The following is a 23,715-nucleotide window of genomic DNA, read 5'->3' on the forward strand; positions in this document are numbered from 1 at the left end:
CTTATCACGATCAAGATCAATTATTCGTGAATCAGTTTCGTCAATTCGCTCCACATCAAAGGATTCTGAGTTTAGACATTAATGAAGATCAGTTACACCCAAATCTGAGATTTGATAGATGTTGGATAGAGTATCCAGACTATCAAAAGAACATGCACATTCTCTACTTTAAGGTTGTTGAAATGCCAAGGGCAATTGACTGGGTACCTTTGGAAACAGTTGACCTTGCCGAACCGATTCGGCAATTATTGGTGCAAAGGTATGGTAATTCTCAGTTTAACGATTGGATGCGCCTATTTTCCATTCGTAGAACTATATATAGGGAATGGTGTATAGAATTACTTAGTACTATTAAGTTAAACAGTGATGTTAGGAGGATAGATGATAGAAGCTTTATTAGGTTTCTGTTAGGTGGACGAATGTACAGAATGTCCATGATAGATTTAGCAAGGGCCTTACAGATTTACACCCCTGCTGAACTTTTGAGCCCCGACTGTAATAGCCTGATTGCCCAAGGAGAAAGGGTAGATAGGGAATTTGATATTAACGCTGTCTGGAGGCGTATGTCCCACTTTAATGAATTCCACGCCAGTGGAAATCATACATACTTAGATATAGACAGAGCTGAACTCCGGGTGATTCATAGATTCTTAGCAAACACAATCACACAAAGGGGTAGGAATAAGGAGAAATTGACCGTAAATGATTTGTTCTACCTCAAGTGTATTAGAGACCCGAGGAGTTTCGTTAACATTCCCTATTGTGTTGGTTATTATCTCGCTAATGTAGTTTCGGGGATGAAATCGGGAAGTATTATAGGTGGTGGTATTTTCATTACTCTCATTGGAGAGTATTTAGGTGTAGATAAGCACCAAGGGGGTCCAATGAACGAAATAGAGGACGGAGGTGAAACTATAAGTTCAAACCTTTATCACGGTGCAAGGGTATTATTGATGAGACGTGGTCGGGTATATCGATACGAGGGACCTCAGCGACAGGTAGAGAGAGGTTCGGATGACGAGATGGAGGAGGCGAACAACATTATAGGAGTTGTTCGGGAGACTGCTCTTGATTTAGGTATTCGTATGGAGGATGAATACATGACGAACTATGATAGGCATATGCAGTACGAGGCATGGCAACGCCGGAATGACTACGAGCATTCCCGGCAACGAGAGCATGACCGATGGGATTATCATCAGCGCCAAATTATAAGCCAGTTGCAGCCTGGTGAGATGTATTATCCGACCCGACCCGCATACTATCCCGCACATCAGCCAGAGATGAGACCACCCTATGATTCATATGATTATGACGCAGCATACCAGTACACCTATAATCAGCCATGGAACCCGGACGCGAACATGAATTGGGATCCATATCCTAATTTTCCTCCTAACCCACCTCCTGATCAGTAGAGATAAGTGGTAATTTTTATTTTTATTTTAAACACTTAACATTTTATTATGTTTATGTAATGTTGGATATTTTATTATTATTGTGTACTAATATTTTTCTTATAGTTTGAAAGTGGGGTGCCAAAGTTCCATTTCAAATTGCATGTATGATTATATTTGTATTGTATGTATTCTATTTTATGCACAAAACAGGGTAAAACAACGCGTTTTCAAAGACTGGCATTAAGTTCAGCAAAAGCAAGTAATTTTGACGACAATGATGCAAAATGTATGTGAAATAACAACAAGACGGAATGAACAAATGACGTGCACCATTTATCATTCAGCAAACAAACGCCAATATATTTGGAAACTTTGGTAAAAATTTAATCATTTTCACACAAATCACCCTCAATAATTTAAATTGTTACTGATTTCTTGCAAATGAGGGCATTGCAAGATCTTAAGTGTGGGAAGGGGTTAAATTCTTTCGGATTTTAAAATTTTTATATTAAACACTTGGTTACCATTAAAAATACTAGTAAAGCAGTAGTTGTATTAGAATCTAGTGCTCTCTGATAAAAAAGAACAGCCCTAGTCTTATATACTGACTACCCAATTCTAGTAAAATTTTTCAAAATTTTCAATTAAATGAATTCAAAATCATGTTTATACATATTTATGAACGATAAAACTAGGTTTTAACACCGAAATTATTGTTACCTCGGAAAGGACATAAATTGAGAAACAAACTAAAATGTTAAAATTCATTTAAAATGGAATAGAGGACGATAAAAAGGAAAATAAAAGCCAAGTGTGGGAAAATTTACCAAGTTATTTTAAACATATGTCACATATATCTGTAACAAATAACTGAAAATACTTTTGCTTTGGACTAAACTAAACTGTTTTACCCGATGAAAGAAAAGAAGAGATGGATCTACACGATGAATCAATTCCATCATTAAAAGGAAGTAAAGTCTTCCGAAAAAGACACGCGCTTCTTGATTTAGGTCATGAAGTTGTCGTTCAGACCAGCTGTAGGTTGACGAAAAATCTAGAAAAGTCATCACTAAAATCAGCAGGAAATCCACGGACCTCATCATCAAACAGGGTCGCCAAGTGGTCAGATTTATCCTAACCATGAGAAGGATTTATCTCGTACAATGGGGGGGCACCATGCAAATTAGCTGGATAAGACTAATGAATCAGATCCCCAGAAAGGATAATCTCCTTAAAGATTAAAAATCAGCTTTTAAGACTGATATTACTCAATCCTAGAGATTGACCGTAAAGATTGAGAATTCAAACTCATGGAATTCAATGATATCTAAAACTCGAGCTGAAACGAGAAAATATTTTGATCAAAAATACAAACCGATTTGTTTTCTGAAAACCCTATTTTCAATGCGTTCATTACCATTGAACGTAAAATCCTAGGAATTCACCTGGAATTCATTAGGTCACCTGAACTAAATCGGGTGTCAACCGTAAGAACGGTGGTTGCATAACATGGTCAAAGACAGGACCTTGTGCCAGACCGAAAAATTATAAGGGTGAGCTTTACTATTGCTCCTACCAAGGATAGTAATTGCGTCCGACACGTTATAAACCATAATCAAAAGCATGTCACGGGACATTGCCTTAACAGTTGCTTGTTCAACGCTTTCCTTTACAACCGGACGGTAGTTTACCGAAAGGTAATATACGGAACAAGTAAACTAGACGTGTTGCTTTCCAAATACAAGGTTAGCAAGTGGGTGACACAAAACCGCAAGTTTTGAGCTAAAATTTTCAAATCTGAAACCCACCAAACCCACAAAAATATTTTGCAAACACCGGTAAAGGGTTATTCCGGAAAACTTATCTAGGGTAAAAACTAGATTTAATTTTCAAAAGATCAAATGTTTTCATAAAAGATCCAATTTCCTTAATGGATCTAAATTTTTATAGTCATGTGGGACTGTAAACCATATCGTTACTACCATTGTTTATACCGCCGTATAGAAATCACTGATGTACAAAGTGTGAAGAATAAAGAAGTGATTCTAGTATTTCAATACGATATTGCTTGAGGACAAGCAACGCTCAAGTGTGGGAATATTTGATAATGCTAAAAACGAACATATATTTCATAACATTATTCCTCAAGAAAGACAAGCTTTTAGTTGCAATTGTTCTATTTACAAGAGATATTCGTTTAAATATTAAAAAGTGAAGACAAAAGGCAGATTCGACAAATTGAAGACAAAAAGGTCCAAAGAGCTAAAAAGTACAAGATACAACTAAAAAGGTTCAAAATATTGATGAGGAACGTCTCAAAATGACAAGAGTACAAGTTGCGGAACGCAAAGTACGCGATTTAAAATAATACGCGAGGACGTCCGAAAATCCGGAACCGGGACCTGAGCCAAGAAGAAACGCCCGACGCAACGGACCAAAAATATCTAGTCTACTATGCACAAGAATATAATATAATATATATATAATTATATATAATTATATTATATATATATTATTATTATTATATTACGTCGGCAAGAAGAAAACAAAAGTAGTTGGCTGAATCCAGGGTGGCCATGCGACTCGCATGGCCAGAGGCACAAAACCATGCGAGTCGCATGGTATGAGATTGCTGGTCAGGTCCTATAAATAGCCAGTTTTCTGACGAGTTTTATATATCTTTTTTTTCTTCTCTTCATAAGTAATATATATTTATATATATAATTTATATTTTAATTTTAATTATAATTCTAATAATAAGGGTATGTTAGCAAATGTTGTAAGGGTGTAAGTCGAAATTCTGTCCGTGTAACGCTACGCTATTTTTAATCATTGTAAGTTATGTTCAACCTTTTTATATTAATGTCTCGTAGCTAAGTTATTATTATGCTTGTTTAAAACGAAGTAATCATGATGTTGGGCTAATTACTAAAATTGGGTAATTGGGCTTTGTACCATAATTGGGGTTTGGACAAAAGAACGACACTTGTGGAAACTAGGCTATGGGCTATTAATGGGCTTTATATTTGTTTAACTAAATGAAAGTTTGTTAATGTTAATATAAAGATTTACAATTGGGCGTCCCTATAAATTACCATATAAACTCGATCGGACACGATGGGCGGGGTATTTATATGTACGAATAATCGTTCATTTAACCGGACACGGGAATGGATTAATAGCCACTAGAATAATTAAAACAGGGGTGAAATTACATTCAAGGGTAATTGGTGTAATTGTTAACAAAGTAGTAAAACCTTGGTTTACACGCAGTCGATAACCTGGTGTATTCATTAAACAAAGTATTAAAACCTTGTTACAATTCGAATCCCCAATTAGTTGGAATATTTATCTTCGGGTATAATAATAATTTGACAAGGACACTTGCAATTTATATTTATGACTGATGGACTGTTATGGACAAAAACCAGACGGACATATTGAATAATCCAGGACAAAGGACAATTAACCCAAGGGCATAAAACTAAAATCAACACGTCAAACATCATGATTACGGAAGTTTAAATAAGCATAATTCTTTTATTTCATATTTAATTTCCTTTATTTTATATTTAATTGCACTTCTAATTATCGCACTTTTATTTATTTTATTTTATCGCACTTTTAATTATCGTACTTTTTATCGCAATTTAATTTTATCGCATTTTTATTATTCGCAATTTCATTATCGTTATTTACTTTACGCTTTAATTTAAAGTCTTGTATTTATTTTATATTTTACATTAGGTTTTAACTGCGACTAAAATTTTAAAATCGACAAACCGGTCATTAAACGGTAAAAACCCCCCTTTATAATAATAATATCACTTATATATATATTTGTATTTTTATAAAAGTAAACTAATATAGCGTTGAGCTTTGTTTAAAGATTTCCCTGTGGAACGAACCGGACTTACTAAAAACTACACTACTGTACGACTAGGTACACTGCCTATAAGTGTTGTAGCAAGGTTTAAGTATATCCATTCTATAAATAAATAAATATCTTGTGTAAAATTGTATCGTATTTAATAGTATTTTTCTAGTAAAATAATAACTATTTTATATACACCTCGTTCGACATCAAGTATTTTTGGCGCCGCTGCCGGGGAACGCTCTATCTGCAGATTGTGGTTGTTGCATTGCTCTATCAACTGAAAAGGTAACACTCTCATCCTCTATACTTAGGGTCAGTTTCTTACCGAACACGTCTATCATTGCTTTAGCCGTGTTTAAGAATGGTCTTCCTAATATGAGAGGAACTTGAGAATCTTCTTCCATGTCCAAAACAACAAAATCTACTGGAAATACTAAAGTACCAACTTTAACTAGCATGTTCTCCATTATCCCTCTAGGATATTTTATTGATCTATCGGCTAGTTGTATGCTTATTCTGGTTGGTTTCAATTCTCCAAGGTCTAGTTTAGCGTATAGTGAATACGGCATTAGATTTATACTAGCACCTAAGTCTGCCAATGCTTCTATTGAACTAAGACTACCCAGAAAACATGGAATTGTGAAACTTCCTGGATCAGATAGTTTTTCTGGTATCTTATTCAACAGCACTGCTGAACAATTAGCATTCATTGTAACAGCCGAGAGTTCTTCCATTTTCTTTCTATTCGTGATTAGATCTTTCAAGAATTTAGCATATCTTGGCATTCCTGAAATCACATCAATGAAAGGAAGATTTACATTTATCTGTTTAAACATATCCAAGAATTTGGATTGCTCGGCTTCAAGTTTTTCCTTCTTCATTTTACTCGGGTAAGGAAGTGGTGGTTGGTATGGTTTAACATAAGGTTTATCCTTAACTGTGTTATCTTCATTAACCTTCTCAACTACCGGTTCTTTTTCCTTTTCTTTATCAGGTTGTGGTTCTTGTGGAGTAGGAATAGTTTCATCAGAAGTTACAGGTATTTCAGGTGGTTTAAGTGTTGTACCACTTCTTGTGGTAATAGCTTTAGCTGTTTCGTTCCGGGGGTTAGCATTTGTATCGCTTGGTAGACTTCCCGGTTTTCTTTCACCTATTAACCTTGCTAGGTTACTCACTTCTTGTTCTAGATTTTGAATAGAAGCTTGTTGATTTCTAAATGCTTGAGCATTTTGTTCATTGGTTTGTTTTTGAGATGTGAAAAACTGCGTTTGAGTTTCAACTAGCTTCGTCATCATATCTTCTAAATTCGGCTTTTTATCATCGGTTTGTTGTGGTGGTTTGTTTTGAAAATTCGGTCTTTGCTGATTGTAAGCATTGTTGGATAATTGTTGATTGCTAGGACCTTGTTGGTTATTGTATGGAATATTTCGGTTATAATTCTGGTTTTGATTGTAAATCGGTCTTGGCGGTTGATAATTATTCTGATAATTATTTCCAGGCCTTTGGTTTATGTATGAAATATTCTCTCTTTGTTCCATTGTTAATTCAATACTGAGACAATCTTTTGTCAAATGTGGTCCTCCACACTGCTCACAACTAATTCGTATAGCATGAATATCCTTAGTCATCTTTTCCATTCGTCTCTCCACAGCATCTATCTTTGCGGAAATGGAATCTAAGTCATGGCTAGAATCGGCTCTAGCTGCTTTAGATGATCTAATGATATCTTTTTCTTGGTGCCACTCATGTGAGTGGGAAGCAGTGTTATCAATAATTTTGTAAGCATCAGTTTCGGTTTTCTTCATAATAGAACCACCAGCTGCTATATCTATGTCTTTTCTTGTAGTGATGTCGCATCCTTGGTAGAATATTTGTACTATTTGACAGGTGTCTAAACCATGTTGCGGACATCCTCTTAACAACTTTCCATATCTTGTCCACGCCTCATATAGAGTTTCATTTGGCTTCTGTGTGAACGTAACAATTTCTGCTTGAAGTCTTACGGCTTTTGATGCAGGAAAGAATTGTTTAAGAAATTTGTCAATTAAAACATCCCATGTATCGATCGCCCCTTCAGGTAACGATTCCAACCAATCTTTGGCTTCTCCCTTTAAAGTCCAGGGAAATAACATGAGATATATCTGTTCATCCTCCACTTCTCGGATTTTAAATAGTGTGCAGATCCTATTAAAGGTACGTAGATGTTCATTTGGATCTTCCTTCGGCGCACCACTAAATTGGCATTGATTAGTCACCATGTGTAGAATTTGTCCTTTGATTTCATAATCTGGCGCATTAATGTCTGGATGAGTAATTGCGTGACCTTGGCCAGTGCGTTTAGCTCTCATTCGGTCTTCCATACTTAAAGGTTCCAGATTCTCCATAATTGAATTTGTTGAATCGGTATCACTGAATGATTCTGATTTAATAGTTCGTTCCTCAACAATCTCTGTTTGAATGATTGGTGGTTCCGGAGGAAAGTTTAATGGTTCAGGATCTACGAACCGTTCCTGAATATTTTCTGGATTCTCAATTGTGAAGTTGGGTTCAAAAAATGGATTATCGGAAATTTGAACTGAAGTACTTGGTCGACTGGATGACGATTCTAAAGAAAAATCAACGGCGGCGATATTCGTTAAACGATGTCTTGATCGAGTTACAGGTGGTGAACGTATGACCGGCGGCGAACGTCTTGCTCGGTGCATTCACTGAATATCCTATTAGTTTTTAAAAAGGAAAGAAAAATTATAATAAGTTATCCAACCAATAGACTTTTCTGATTTTGCCCACGTTTCGAATAGCCAAAAGATGCAGCAGAGGGGCAGGATTCGTTTGGTCTCAATATAATTGAGGACTGTTTGGCTCCAATAACCCGGTCCACGTACAAATCCAACTATTACTACGAACCAGAAAATTTTGATGTCTATCAATTTAACCACTTAAAATAAATTTTCGTAATTTTAAGAAATTTAGATAAGAAGTAGAAAAAAATTCTAAGTCCTAAAAACTAGAATGGCGAGAAATAAGAAAGAAAAAGAGTTCGTCGCAAAAGGTCGAAAAAGAAATGGTTGAGAAATAAAAGGTGACGGAAAAATAAAAGAAACTTATAAAAACTTAAAAATACTTAACTAATTTAACCTTATTACTACAACTAACTTAAAATTATAATCGCAAATTGAAATTACTAATTGGAATGATAATTGATACATAGTAAAAGGTCTAAAAATATTAAAGCTTACAGGAAAAACTAAATCCCAAATGGAAATAACTTAAAAAGAAACTAAAACTTAAAAAGGCGTCGCAAAATTCTAAAGCACCTAAATCTTAGTCTAAAGAAAAAGCACTTAAGGAATTCTACGGCAAAGCCTAAAAATCTAGGAGTAAAAATAACTATAGCAAAAACTAAGTTTAAAATTAAATATGAGCGAAAAATATAAATATTACGCTACAACGATTAAAAAGGGACAAAATATTAAAAGTTATAAAAAGTTATAAAAATATTAGATTTTATAAAAATATTATTTTTATATTTTATAATAAAAGTATTAAGTTTTAAATATAATAAAACTAATTAAAAGTAATTAATTAAACTAAAATCTTAATTAATAATAATAAAACTAGGGTTTAATTAAATAATAATATATTATACTCCGTAATTAATGCGTTTTTAGGGTTTGAGGGTGGCCCTGTCAGACCCTTCATGCGAGTCGCATGATTTAAAAGGGTAGGTCATGCGAGTCGCATGACTAACTGGACCGGTTCAACTGGACAGGTTCAATTTGACAGGTCACGTATATTTAATATTTATTTTCTTTTTTTCTGTTTTATATTTAAAATATAAATATATATATATAGTTTAAATAAAAACTTATATTTTTATAAAACTAAAAATAGAAATATTTGATAATTTTGTAAATAAAAATCTTAAAAATATATATAAGTATATATTTTTTTTTTTTTTTTTTTTATTATTTAAACAAAAATATAAATTTTACAAAAACTAATTATAACTTAAAAATTAAAAATATGGCGTTTCGCTTCGAGCGTTCCCCGGCAGCGGCGCCAAAAATACTTGATGTCGAACGAGGTGTATATAAAATAGTTATTATTTTACTAGAAAAATACTATTAAATACGATACAATTTTACACAAGATATTTATTTATTTATAGAATGGATATACTTAAACCTTGCTACAACACTTATAGGCAGTGTACCTAGTCGTACAGTAGTGTAGTTTTTAGTAAGTCCGGTTCGTTCCACAGGGAAATCTTTAAACAAAGCTCAACGCTATATTAGTTTACTTTTATAAAAATACAAATATATATATAAGTGATATTATTATTATAAAGGGGGGTTTTTACCGTTTAATGACCGGTTTGTCGATTTTAAAATTTTAGTCGCAGTTAAAACCTAATGTAAAATATAAAATAAATACAAGACTTTAAATTAAAGCGTAAAGTAAATAACGATAATGAAATTGCGAATAATAAAAATGCGATAAAATTAAATTGCGATAAAAAGTACGATAATTAAAAGTGCGATAAAATAAAATAAATAAAAGTGCGATAATTAGAAGTGCAATTAAATATAAAATAAAGGAAATTAAATATGAAATAAAAGAATTATGCTTATTTAAACTTCCGTAATCATGATGTTTGACGTGTTGATTTTAGTTTTATGCCCTTGGGTTAATTGTCCTTTGTCCTGGATTATTCAATATGTCCGTCTGGTTTTTGTCCATAACAGTCCATCAGTCATAAATATAAATTGCAAGTGTCCTTGTCAAATTATTATTATACCCGAAGATAAATATTCCAACTAATTGGGGATTCGAATTGTAACAAGGTTTTAATACTTTGTTTAATGAATACACCAGGTTATCGACTGCGTGTAAACCAAGGTTTTACTACTTTGTTAACAATTACACCAATTACCCTTGAATGTAATTTCACCCCTGTTTTAATTATTCTAGTGGCTATTAATCCATTCCCGTGTCCGGTTAAATGAACGATTATTCGTACATATAAATACCCCGCCCATCGTGTCCGATCGAGTTTATATGGTAATTTATAGGGACGCCCAATTGTAAATCTTTATATTAACATTAACAAACTTTCATTTAGTTAAACAAATATAAAGCCCATTAATAGCCCATAGCCTAGTTTCCACAAGTGTCGTTCTTTTGTCCAAACCCCAATTATGGTACAAAGCCCAATTACCCAATTTTAGTAATTAGCCCAACATCATGATTACTTCGTTTTAAACAAGCATAATAATAACTTAGCTACGAGACATTAATATAAAAAGGTTGAACATAACTTACAATGATTAAAAATAGCGTAGCGTTACACGGACAGAATTTCGACTTACACCCTTACAACATTTGCTAACATACCCTTATTATTAGAATTATAATTAAAATTAAAATATAAATTATATATATAAATATATATTACTTATGAAGAGAAGAAAAAAAAGATATATAAAACTCGTCAGAAAACTGGCTATTTATAGGACCTGACCAGCAATCTCATACCATGCGACTCGCATGGTTTTGTGCCTCTGGCCATGCGAGTCGCATGGCCACCCTGGATTCAGCCAACTACTTTTGTTTTCTTCTTGCCGACGTAATATAATAATAATAATATATATATAATATAATTATATATAATTATATATATATTATATTATATTCTTGTGCATAGTAGACTAGATATTTTTGGTCCGTTGCGTCGGGCGTTTCTTCTTGGCTCAGGTCCCGGTTCCGGATTTTCGGACGTCCTCGCGTATTATTTTAAATCGCGTACTTTGCGTTCCGCAACTTGTACTCTTGTCATTTTGAGACGTTCCTCATCAATATTTTGAACCTTTTTAGTTGTATCTTGTACTTTTTAGCTCTTTGGACCTTTTTGTCTTCAATTTGTCGAATCTGCCTTTTGTCTTCACTTTTTAATATTTAAACGAATATCTCTTGTAAATAGAACAATTGCAACTAAAAGCTTGTCTTTCTTGAGGAATAATGTTATGAAATATATGTTCGTTTTTAGCATTATCAACATGTCGAATCTAGTTCACAGATACAATCCAATTCTGTTGGACATCGTGATCAGCTTTATTCATTTTTATACTTTTATCTTGATTTCCTCTTCTGCTCAAGATTCTTATCGATTCAATATCTTCACTACAAACAACCATTCCATATAAAATCCTTCCGCAATTCAATGAGAAAAGAAATCAATCAGACATATACAAAATTTGTTAGCTGTCAATAAACAGTTAAAGCATACGAATCTGTTTCAAGTCCCTATATATTTCTATTTTCTTATTACCTTCTTCCTGCTTGAGATTCTTCTGTCGACCCAATCAAAGCTACGAAACAAACTGTAATCGAATCTTGTGCTGTAGATAATGGTACGAATCTGTTACACTTCACTATCTGCTTTATATTTTTCTTGTTTTCTCCTTCTGGCCTCGAATATTTCTTTCGACCACCATCATTCCTACAAAACAAAATGTGATCAATTATTATTGCGGTATCCTTCTGGCCTCGAATATTTGGTTCTACTCCTACTGTCGTTGAAGTATTCCTTTGCCAACCCATTCCCACTTGTTGTTTATTGATCCTGAACTCCCTTGTCGATTTGGGTTTTAAATAGCAGCAGCCCACGAAATTCAAGCGGGCTTAAAAGATGTAAACGGGCCTTCCTAAAACGTAATTCATCTAAAACTTTAATCCCACTGTTACGATTCTATGTTGATGATGATTACGTATTTATGATAGTGTGATGATCACAATTAAGAAAGATGATGATAATGTATATGAATGATATAGATGATGGGTAAGGATGATTATGATCATGAGGATATATGTTAATGATATTGAAGTCGTGACAATGGGAAGATGATGATGAGGTTGTGTTGCTAATAAAGAAGATGATAAATTCTTTTCTCCTTGCCAATTCGTTTACCTTCCTGCCGACAGAGAAGCACTTTGCTGCAATTTATTTTTTTTACGTGTTGTGTTTCCGTTAAGAATCGAATAAAACCTCAACCACCAAAAACCCTACTTGTCGAATTACCATCAGCTACCATATTTAATCGGTTGCCACTTTCTATTGCTATCGGTCTTATTTTAGTTAATGGATTGGACTTATGAGGGAATATTGGGTTGCTTTTAGATTTGTTTAAAGATGGGCCAAGAATTATAGAACTTAAAAAAGAAAATACGGTTTAAATTAATTGAATGTGTGAGTTAGAACAGGAGAAGTAGAGCAGTGGTTTAGGGTATTGATGGATTAAGCTAGAGGTCACGGGTTCGAGCCCGGGCAGAGACGGTTTTTCTTTTTGAAGGCCTATAAATTCTATTAAGGTAGTTTTATTATCATTTTTATTATTATTATTATTAGTTATTTATTTTTATTATTATTATTATTATTATTATTATTATTATTATTATTATTATTATTATTATTATTATTATTATTATTATTATTATTATCATTACAACAAATATTACTTACATAAAATGTATCTAACACATATATAATACCTATGCTAATATTACTAACTATTTTGTTTTCAAAATAAAATATTATTATTAACTAATTTACATATAAGATATAAATATATTTTAATATAACCATATATATAAATTTTTTAATATATATCATATAGGTTTTAATTAAAATAATTTAATAAGAATCCAATATATATATATATATATATATATATATATATATATATATAAATATTAACCATGTAATTAAAATATATAAAATAGATATAATTAATATATTTATTTAGGATAATATATAAATCATTAATAAAATTAATATATTAATACTATCAACTTGTTTAAATGTTATTATATGTTTTAATATATATAACTGATATAGGTTCGTGAATCCGAGGTCAACCCTGCATTGTTCAGTTCTGAAAGGACCCGTTCATATACATTATAAATGATTCACAATAGTTGATTACATCGCGAGGTATTTGACCTCTATATGATACATTTTACAAACATTGCAATCGTTTTTAAAAGACAAACTTTCTTTACAACGAAAATTGACGGTATGCACACCATTTCATAATACATCCAACTATAATTGACTTAATAATAATCTTGATGAACTCAATGACTTGAATGCAACGTCTTTCAAAATATGCCATGAATGACTCCAAGTAATTTCCTTAAAATGAGCTAATGCACAGCGGAAGATTTCTTTAATACCTGAGAATAAACATGCTTTAAAGTGTCAACAAAAAGGTTGGTGAGTTCATAGGTTTATCATAACAATAATTTCAATATATTAATAGACCACAAGATTTCCGTTTATAAATATATGTACACTCGCAAGTGTATAAAAGTATTCTATAAGTTGTAGGCACCCGGTAACAAGCCTTAACGTTCATGTTTTACCCTCTGAAGTACACCAGATCAGGTGTGTTTAAAATAACCTCGAAGTACTAAAGCATCCCATAGTCAGGATGGGGTTTGTCCGACCCAATAGATCTATCTTTAGGATTCGCGCCTACCGTACATAGACAAGTAGTTTAATGTTACCAAGCTAAGGATATATTTCTGGTTTAAACCCACGTAGAATTAGTTTTAGTACTTGTGCCTATTTCGTATAACATTTATAAAAACAGCGCATGTATTCTCAGTCCCAAAAATATATATAAAAGGGAGCAAATGAAACTCACAATACTGTATTTTTTAGTAAAAATACATATGACGTCATTGAACAAGTGCAATGTTGGCCTTGGATTCATGAACGTATCAATATTGAGATTCAATATTGCAGGAAAAGTACGTAGACGCAACGGAGATGATAAACACTAGTTTGACTCACGAGCAATACTCCCGAACCATACCCATAACCTCCATAGCTTTAACCCATAATTTCCTTAGCTCTATCCCGCTCGAAAAACAATTTCGAAATCACTCGGACATCACTCCGTCATAATATTTTATGTATACTTATAATATCTTGAAATAATACGGAGTAAATATATATATGTAAATCGATTGAGAGAGTTTAGAGAAAATATTTTCAAGTTTCTATCAAATAATGAAACCTATTGAATTCTATTTATAATAGATTTTTGAATTATTAAAGTGAATTATTAAAGTATGAATTATTAAAGTGAATTATTAAAGTATGAATTATTAAAGTGAATTATTAAAGTATGAATTATTAAAGTGAATTATTAAAGTATGAATTATTAAAGTGAATTATTAAAGTATGAATTATTAAAGTGAATTATTAAAGTATGAATTATTAAAGTTAAGGTAAAGTAAAAATAAAGTAAAGGTAAAGTTTAAGTATAGTAAGAGTATAAAACTATGTACGTATAATACGCGTATAAATATATATAATATTAATTTAAATCGTTATATATATTTAATAAAATAAAATATAAATATCGTTATATATATTTAATAAAATAAAATATAAATATCGTTATCTTTATCATACTGGTTAAGTAATGAGTTGTTAAAAGTGGTTCTAGATATTTATAAAAGTTATATACGTTTTAATAATAAAGTTCTTTTTAAACTGAAAACGTTTTTGTACGTTTGAAACTAAATCAAATAAATATGATAATTTTGTTTTCCAAAACTAAATATATTTAAGAAGCATTTTGTTTAAAGGTTAAAATAATGGAAATCGTTATATCATAAAACGTTTTAGAAAAGTAAAATCATATATTTTCATAATAGGTTTTAAGTTTTTAAATTACAGTCTGTTGGTGAAGCATGCGATAAAGTTCAAAGGTTAAATAAACGTATGAAATAATCTTAATGAAAAATGTCGAGTTACTTAACTTGTCGATATCCAACATCTAAGTTATTTACACTCCACGTTCTTACTTATAAATCACTTTACCATTTTTCGAATGTCGTCAAAAAGAATAGATTTCTTAAATCATAGTGGACCTTATAACATAGACCCGTAATCATATCACAATGTATCTGATAAATCAATCATTTGATATTATCTTCTAATTCCATCGATAAACATATTGAAACAAATACGTTCATGTAAAGTATTATACGTTTAATACTTTATTAATATTTTTAAGTTATAATATATATATATATACATATATATACATATTTATTTATATATAACGGTTCGTGAATCGTCGAAATTTGGTCGAGGTTATAATGAATGTATGAACACAATTTAAAATTCTTGAGATTTAACTTAACAAACTTTGCTTATCGTGTCGGAATAATATAAAGATAAAGTTTAAATTTGGTCGGAAATTTTCGGATCGTCACAGTACCTACCCGTTAAAGAAATTTCGTCCCGAAATTTGAGTAAGGTCGTCATGGTTAACCATAAAACTATTTTCATGACGAATATGTGTTGATAAATAGAGTTTCATCATTACTGAGTAATGTAGATAAAAGGATTCGATTATGTGAAGCGTACGAGGGTAGCTGTCACAACAGTTTGAGATAGAAATTTAACTTTTGGCGTAGTCACGGTGGATTTCTGGAATTCAAGGGATTTAAGAAATCTTTAAAATCTGAATAAAATTTGATTCTTCGGAGATTAAGGAATAGGATCTTCTTTGGTTAAATGCGATAATCTGTTTTGATTGCTCTGTCGGATATTTCATTATAAATCCACCCTCTTTATTTCCTTTATATTTTGAAGTTCCATCCTTTTGTTTTCTCTTCTCGACTTTAAGTCAGCGAATAATGGTTCAGAATTCGTAAGTATGGAGTTTCGAATAAACATGACTAATGTTCTAAGGAAGAAATTGTAATAGCACGATCTTGATTGGTTAATTACCAGAATTCAAGAGAAAAGACAGAATTATCAAGAAATTATGTTCTTGATATGTTTAGAGATTAGATAGAATGTAAGAGTCGCGGAACATGGCACATGATGACGTTATGGTCTGTGAATCACCATGTTTCATTAGAAACTCAGCATGACTTACTGTAATATAATCACGTTGATCAAGTGTCATTATATTATACTAACTCATGCTTCAGTTCCCAACACTACTTCGAAAACATTCATACTTCAAATTCGAAGATTTCAGATTTTAGAAACTAAACAGTTTCCTTTATGATATAACAATGATATCGCGAAGAGATAAATTATTTCGGACAAGAATACTTATGAAAATATCCTCAGAAATATCGAAGATATTTATGATGATATTTTTGGAATTTCTAAGATCGAAGGTTGATGAAGAAAGATTTTCCGCAAGATTTTAACATGACTTCGAAGCAGGATATTCTCTAAAGATTTCATCGGATCCAGAATTACCTGGATTCTTTGAATATAGGGTTTGGTCCTTGTATTTGTCCTTGGTCTCCTTCATGGTTAGCTCAATCTATTTTTCAGTACCAAATTTTCTATCGAGCGTTCCCAACATTCCATTCTTTATTATCAAACTTTTGACCGTTTAGACCATCTACGATTTTGTTGTTTCCTCTGCATTTAATGCTACCATATCTGGGTCATCGGTTATGAATCCGAGGTGGTTTCAAGAGAATTGTGTTTTTAGATGATTAAACGTCGATGGTAATATGGTGGAATATAAAAGGTTCCCCGGTAACAATAAAGAGCACGCATATATATATCAAAATTATGATATGGTTGTTTCGAACGAAAAGTCGAAGTTGATTTGCTGAAGCTGTGACAAAATTTGCTACTTTTAAAAGGAATTGCAAAGTGATTTTAGGTAATAACAACGCCCAGGGAGCTAGCACAGATACATGTTAAACGTATACTCAGGTTCCGAGTGTTTTCAGGTGCATAACTATATGCATCGATCTTTTCTTCCGTAGATGAAGTGCGGTTAGTTTATCCTCTCGATTGAGGTATTTTCAAGAATCATGAAAGATTTGAATGCAGATTGTAATCGTCAAGATACAAATGAAGTTTAGGATGAAATCAAGTGGCAAACTTGAAGAATTGTTTAGTTTCATATGTTATAATCAAAATTTTAATTCATTTTAATTGTCCAATGTTATTAGTCCACAGTCGATAGTCCACAATTAACAGTCCAATAATTCATATATAGTTTAATATATAATATTCGAATTAATTAATACGTATCGTGACCCGTATACATGTCTCAGACTCGATCACAACTCAAAGTATATATATTATTGTAGAATCAACCTCAACCCTGTATAGCTAACTCCAGCATGACTGCAAATAGAGTGTCTATGGTTATTCCAAATAATATATATATATATATATATATATATATATATATATATATATATATATATATATATATATATATATATGCGTCGATATGATATGTCAAAACCTTGTATACGTGTCTCGATATTTAAAGTGCGTAAAAATAAATAACAGAAATTAAATGACGATAAATAAAATTGCAAGAATATAAATTACGATAAATAAATTGCAATAAATAAAATGTAATCAGTTAGCTAGGAACAGTTAGCGTGGATTCTTAACAAAATTTCTCATAGTTAATTTGTTTGTTTCTAACAAATTTTATTTTGTCCAATGTTTTCTTCATTATGCCACTTGTTGGATTCTGATAGGCCAAAATCCAAATATAAAATTGGATGAAAATGATTATTCTGCGGTGAACGGATACGTATATCTGTGGTTGTAAGTAGGATAGTAAATGACTGTTGAATCAGATTCGAAGAATGTACAATGTAACTTATTAATGTGAAATCTAAATATTCCTCATGTATTACCTACCCGTTAAAATATTTTCACCATTAACAGTTTGTACGAAAGAATTTTTAATTACAATCTTTATGGAAAAAAATATATATACCTATATATTTTTTTTTCGGATGTAATCATGGATTTAATGAGTCAATATGATATTAAACTCATTTGATTTACCGTTAGAACAAGAATATATAATCTCTAAAACATTAGAGATTACATAATCGCTATGTCGAATGAAAATAAATGATGTAGAACGTCATGTAGAACGATGATTATACTCGAGGTACAGAATGAGATGTCGAAGCTGGTGATGCGGATGTTGTTGTTGGTGGTACTAGTGCTGTTGGTGCTGAGGCTGGTGATGTTACTGGTATTCGTGATACTGCAGGTGCTTGCAAATTGTGTACCGTGCTCTCTAAAGTTAACACTCGAGCTCCGAGTTCTTTAACTTCTTCTACTAACCCTGGTTGGTTATCGGTGTGAGGTAAAGGTCGGATATCTTCTCTAGTTTCGTTAATGGTAGTCTCGAGACGAAGAATTCTTGCAAAAAGGGTATAAACGGTGTTGCGAACGGGTTCGCCGGTTAGCGGGTCAAGTACTCCAAGGTTAGGTGGTAGATTTGGTTCATGATATGGAGTACCTTCTTCCCTTCTCCATAGGGTGAGTATGTCATGAACCCACCCCCATTTTCTCCAGTAATCACGGTAGTTGATTGGTTGGTGTGCTCCTGTCACGCTGTCTTCGGAGTCAGAGGAACTTGGTCGATTCGTAGAGGCCATCTTAAGCGATCACAGAAAAGATTTTTGGTATGAAGAGTTTAGTGACAGAAATTGATAGTTGGATGGTATTCTCAATGCATAATGTGCATAGATATATATAGTACCAGGATCCCTTAAATTACGGAGAAATTTACGAGAGATATCAGGCAAGGTCTATAGTAACAGATACGCTAAGATATGAATTTTGTCTATACACTTATTCATGCAATCAATGCAGTAAAAGGTGTCTAGACTAAGAATAATGAGCAGGTAATTTCCTAAAGATGATAAGCAGATGATTTCTGACAAAAATGATAAGCGAAACTTTTGACATGCAGACACGGTCGAAGTCCAGACTCACTAATGCATCCTAACGACTATCAGTTAGACACACTAATGCAGACCTGGTTCGCTAAGACCACCGCTCTGATACCAACTAAAAGTTGGGGACGCATCCCACTCAGTGCCTTCTCAGCTAACCGCCTGTGATCACTGAGCGTACCTCAGACACTGATTTTACGGCCCGCCTCTCGGCAGTACAGCCAACCCTAATAGGGACCGCGAAGAGTAAGAGCCAATGCTTCGTCACAGGTAACACTGTGAGAACCTCTTCTACGATTAACCCGCTAATAAACGGCATTAAACCAGCTCTGATACCAACTGAAAGGACCCGTTCATATACATTATAAACGATTCACAATAGTTGATTACATCGCGAGGTATTTGACCTCTATATGATACATTTTACAAACATTGCAATCGTTTTTAAAAGATAAACTTTCTTTACAATGAAAATTGACGGTATGCACACCATTTCATAATACATCCAACTATAATTGACTTAATAATAATCTTGATGAACTCAATGACTTGAATGCAACGTCTTTCAAAATATGCCATGAATGACTCCAAGTAATTTCCTTAAAATGAGCTAATGCACAGCGGAAGATTTCTTTAATACCTGAGAATAAACATGCTTTGAAGTGTCAACCAAAAGGTTGGTGAGTTCATAGGTTTATCATAACAATAATTTCAATATATTAATAGACCACAAGATTTCCGTTTATAAATATATGTACACTCGCAAGTGTATAAAAGTATTCTATAAGTTGTAGGCACCCGGTAACAAGCCTTAACGTTCATGTTTTACCCTCTGAAGTACACCAGATCAGGTGTGTTTAAAATAACCTCGAAGTACTAAAGCATCCCATAGTCAGGATGGGGTTTGTCAGACCCAATAGATCTATCTTTAGGATTCGCGCCTACCGTACATAGAAAAGTAGTTTAATGTTACCAAGCTAAGGATATATTTCTGGTTTAAACCCACGTAGAATTAGTTTTAGTACTTGTGCCTATTTCGTAAAACATTTATAAAAACAGCGCATGTATTCTCAGTCCCAAAAATATATATAAAAGGGAGCAAATGAAACTCACAATACTGTATTTTGTAGTAAAAATACATATGACGTCATTTAACAAGTGCAATGTTGGCCTTGGATTCACGAACGTATCAATATTGAGATTCAACATTGCAGGAAAAGTACGTAGACGCAACGGAGATGATAAACACTAGTTTGACTCACGAGCAATACTCCTGAACCATACCCATAACCTCCATAGCTTTAACCCATAATTTCCTTAGCTCTATCCCGCTCGAAAAACAATTTCGAAATCACTCGGACAGCACTCCGTCATAATATTTTATGTATACTTATAATATCTTGAAATAATACGGAGTAAATATATATATGTAAATCGATTGAGAGAGTTTAGAGAAAATATTTTCAAGTTTCTATCAAATAATGAAACCTATTGAATTCTATTTATAATAGATTTTTGAATTATTAAAGTGAATTATTAAAGTATGAATTATTAAAGTGAATTATTAAAGTATGAATTATTAAAGTGAATTATTAAAGTATGAATTATTAAAGTGAATTATAAAAGTATGAATTATTAAAGTGAATTATTAAAGTATGAATTATTAAAGTGAATTATTAAAGTATGAATTATTAAAGTGAATTATTAAAGTATGAATTATTAAAGTGAATTATTAAAGTATGAATTATTAAAGTGAATTATTAAAGTATGAATTATTAAAGTTAAGGTAAAGTAAAAATAAAGTAAAGGTAAAGTTTAAGTATAGTAAGAGTATAAAACTATGTACGTATAATACGCGTATAAATATATATAATATTAATTTAAATCATTATATATATTTAATAAAATAAAATATAAATATCGTTATATATATTTAATAAAATAAAATATAAATATCGTTATCTTTATCATACTGGTTAAGTAATGAGTTGTTAAAAGTGGTTCTAGATATTTATAAAAGTTATATACGTTTTAATAATAAAGTTCTTTTTAAACTGAAAACGTTTTTGTACGTTTGAAACTAAATCAAATAAATATGATAATTTTGTTTTCCAAAACTAAATATATTTAAGAAGCATTTTGTTTAAAGGTTAAAATAATGGAAATCGTTATATCATAAAACGTTTTAGAAAAGTAAAATCATATATTTTCATAATAGGTTTTAAGTTTTTAAATTACAGTCTGTTGGTGAAGCATGCGATAAAGTTCAAAGGTTAAATAAACGTATGAAATAATCTTAATGAAAAATGTCGAGTTACTTAACTTGTCGATATCCAACATCTAAGTTATTTACACTCCACGTTCTTACTTATAAATCACTTTACCATTTTTCGAATGTCGTCAAAAAGAATAGATTTCTTAAATCATAGTGGACCTTATAACATAGACCCGTGATCATATCACAATGTATCTGATAAATCAATCATTTGATATTATCTTCTAATTCCATCGATAAACATATTGAAACAAATACGTTCATGTAAAGTATTATACGTTTAATACTTTATTAATATTTTTAAGTTATAATATATATATATATATATATATATATATATATACATATATATACATATTTATTTATATATAACGGTTCGTGAATCGTCGAAATTTGGTCGAGGTTATAATGAATGTATGAACACAATTTAAAATTCTTGAGATTTAACTTAACAAACTTTGCTTATCGTGTCGGAATAATATAAAGATAAAGTTTAAATTTGGTCGGAAATTTCCGGATCGTCACAGGTTCCGTCGTATGCATATATTTTCACTACAAAATATCGTATTGTGAGTTCATTTGCTCCCTTTTACTCTTTACATTTTTTGGGACTGAGAATACATGCGCTGTTTTTATAACTGCTTTATTAAATGCTTTTGAAATATATTTTGAACTGCGAATACATGAAATGCTTTTATAAATGTTTGACGAGATAGACACAAGCAAAACATTCCTCGAATAAATTATTATACAGACAGAAGTTCTATGGATTATTATTGAATTATGTGGACATGATAATTGCCATCATTGAATTATGTGGACATGATAATTGCCACCATTGAATTATGTGGACATGATAATTGCCACCATTGAATTATGTGAACATGATAATTGCCACCGTTGAATTATGTGGACATGATAATTGCCACCGATTGATGTGAATGTTATGTATCGAGAGAATGATTTTTATACACAGGTTATGTGTATTTGTTTTTGTGCATGAGATATGTGTACGGTTACTAAGATTTATGAAAAAAAAAATAAAAAAGATTTCGTACACGAGAAAGGTGTACTGTATTTAAAAGATATCGCATGTACATTACAGGTGGGTATAGGATTCGGGCCCATTTGTACCATGCAGCATTTAAATCTTGTGGTCTATCAAAATGATAAATTTTATTATTTTATGATAAACTTATGAACTCACTAACCTTTTGGTTGACACTTTAAAACATGTTTATTCTCAGGTATGAAAGAAATCTTCCGCTGTGCATTTACTCATATTACATGGAGTCGTTCATGGCATATAGAGGTCAGAACCTCGCAATGGAACCAACTGTTGAAGACTTCGTCCAGATAGATTAGGACGGGTCACTACATGAGAGACATGCGCGTTTGAGCTCAAGAACAGCAACAACTGTTGTTACGAGTTATAAGATCCAAAAACTCATTTTTCGCATGTTTTGATAAATCCAACCATACAAACACTTCATAAAACATGTATATAAACCATCAATAACATCATACAAGCAAACAAAACACTTCCATAACAGTATTTGATCAAAACCCACTTTGTATCAAAACTTAACAAGAACTCAAGATTATACACTTATTTGCTAATGAAATCAACACTTGTTTACCTTACTAGATTGTTGAAACCACAAGGAATTGACTACACAATTCAACATCACTAGAATCAAGAATCAAGGTGTATGGTTCAAGGTGCGTTTCTGTATGTCTGTGTGTTTAAGATTTCCCCCCAAAAAGAAGTAAGTAAAAATACAGAGTATATATGCACTTGGGGTTTCTTCAAAGTGAGGAAACCCCACTCTCTATGTCACACGAGTATTTACCAGTTATCTTAAATACATCACACCTCATTAAGCAATCCCAATGAGGCCCAAATCAAGAAAACATATTTTTTTTTACCATCGTCACAAAACGAATTCATTTAAGAAATTAATAAATTATAAACACATAATTTATTATTTCACTTTTCTAATTAATTTTTATTAATTAGCCACAATTTAAATGTGATATTTAAATTATATAATAAAATCATACAAAATTCACTCTTTCATCTAGGTCCAAACGATGTTACAGATCTACCATCTTAAAGAGATTCCGTCAACGGAATCTGATCATTCTCGAACAATAAGTTTATCCAACCTACATCATAGCCTTTTGCATTTTAAGTAAAATTTGAACCCAACTACGTTACTCATCTACTAACATCATCAGAATCGGTTTTATCAAAATAGGATGATCTTTCTGTCCAATAATTTAGTCGATTCGTTCACTAAGATCATCACTTTTAAAGTCGAACCATCATATACAAATTCACTAGGGTTTCTAAATCCCATCTTTAAAACTCTTTACTCTCA

This window comes from Rutidosis leptorrhynchoides, chromosome 10, assembly GCF_046630445.1.
Source record: "Rutidosis leptorrhynchoides isolate AG116_Rl617_1_P2 chromosome 10, CSIRO_AGI_Rlap_v1, whole genome shotgun sequence".
NCBI classification, from domain to species: domain Eukaryota; kingdom Viridiplantae; phylum Streptophyta; class Magnoliopsida; order Asterales; family Asteraceae; genus Rutidosis; species Rutidosis leptorrhynchoides.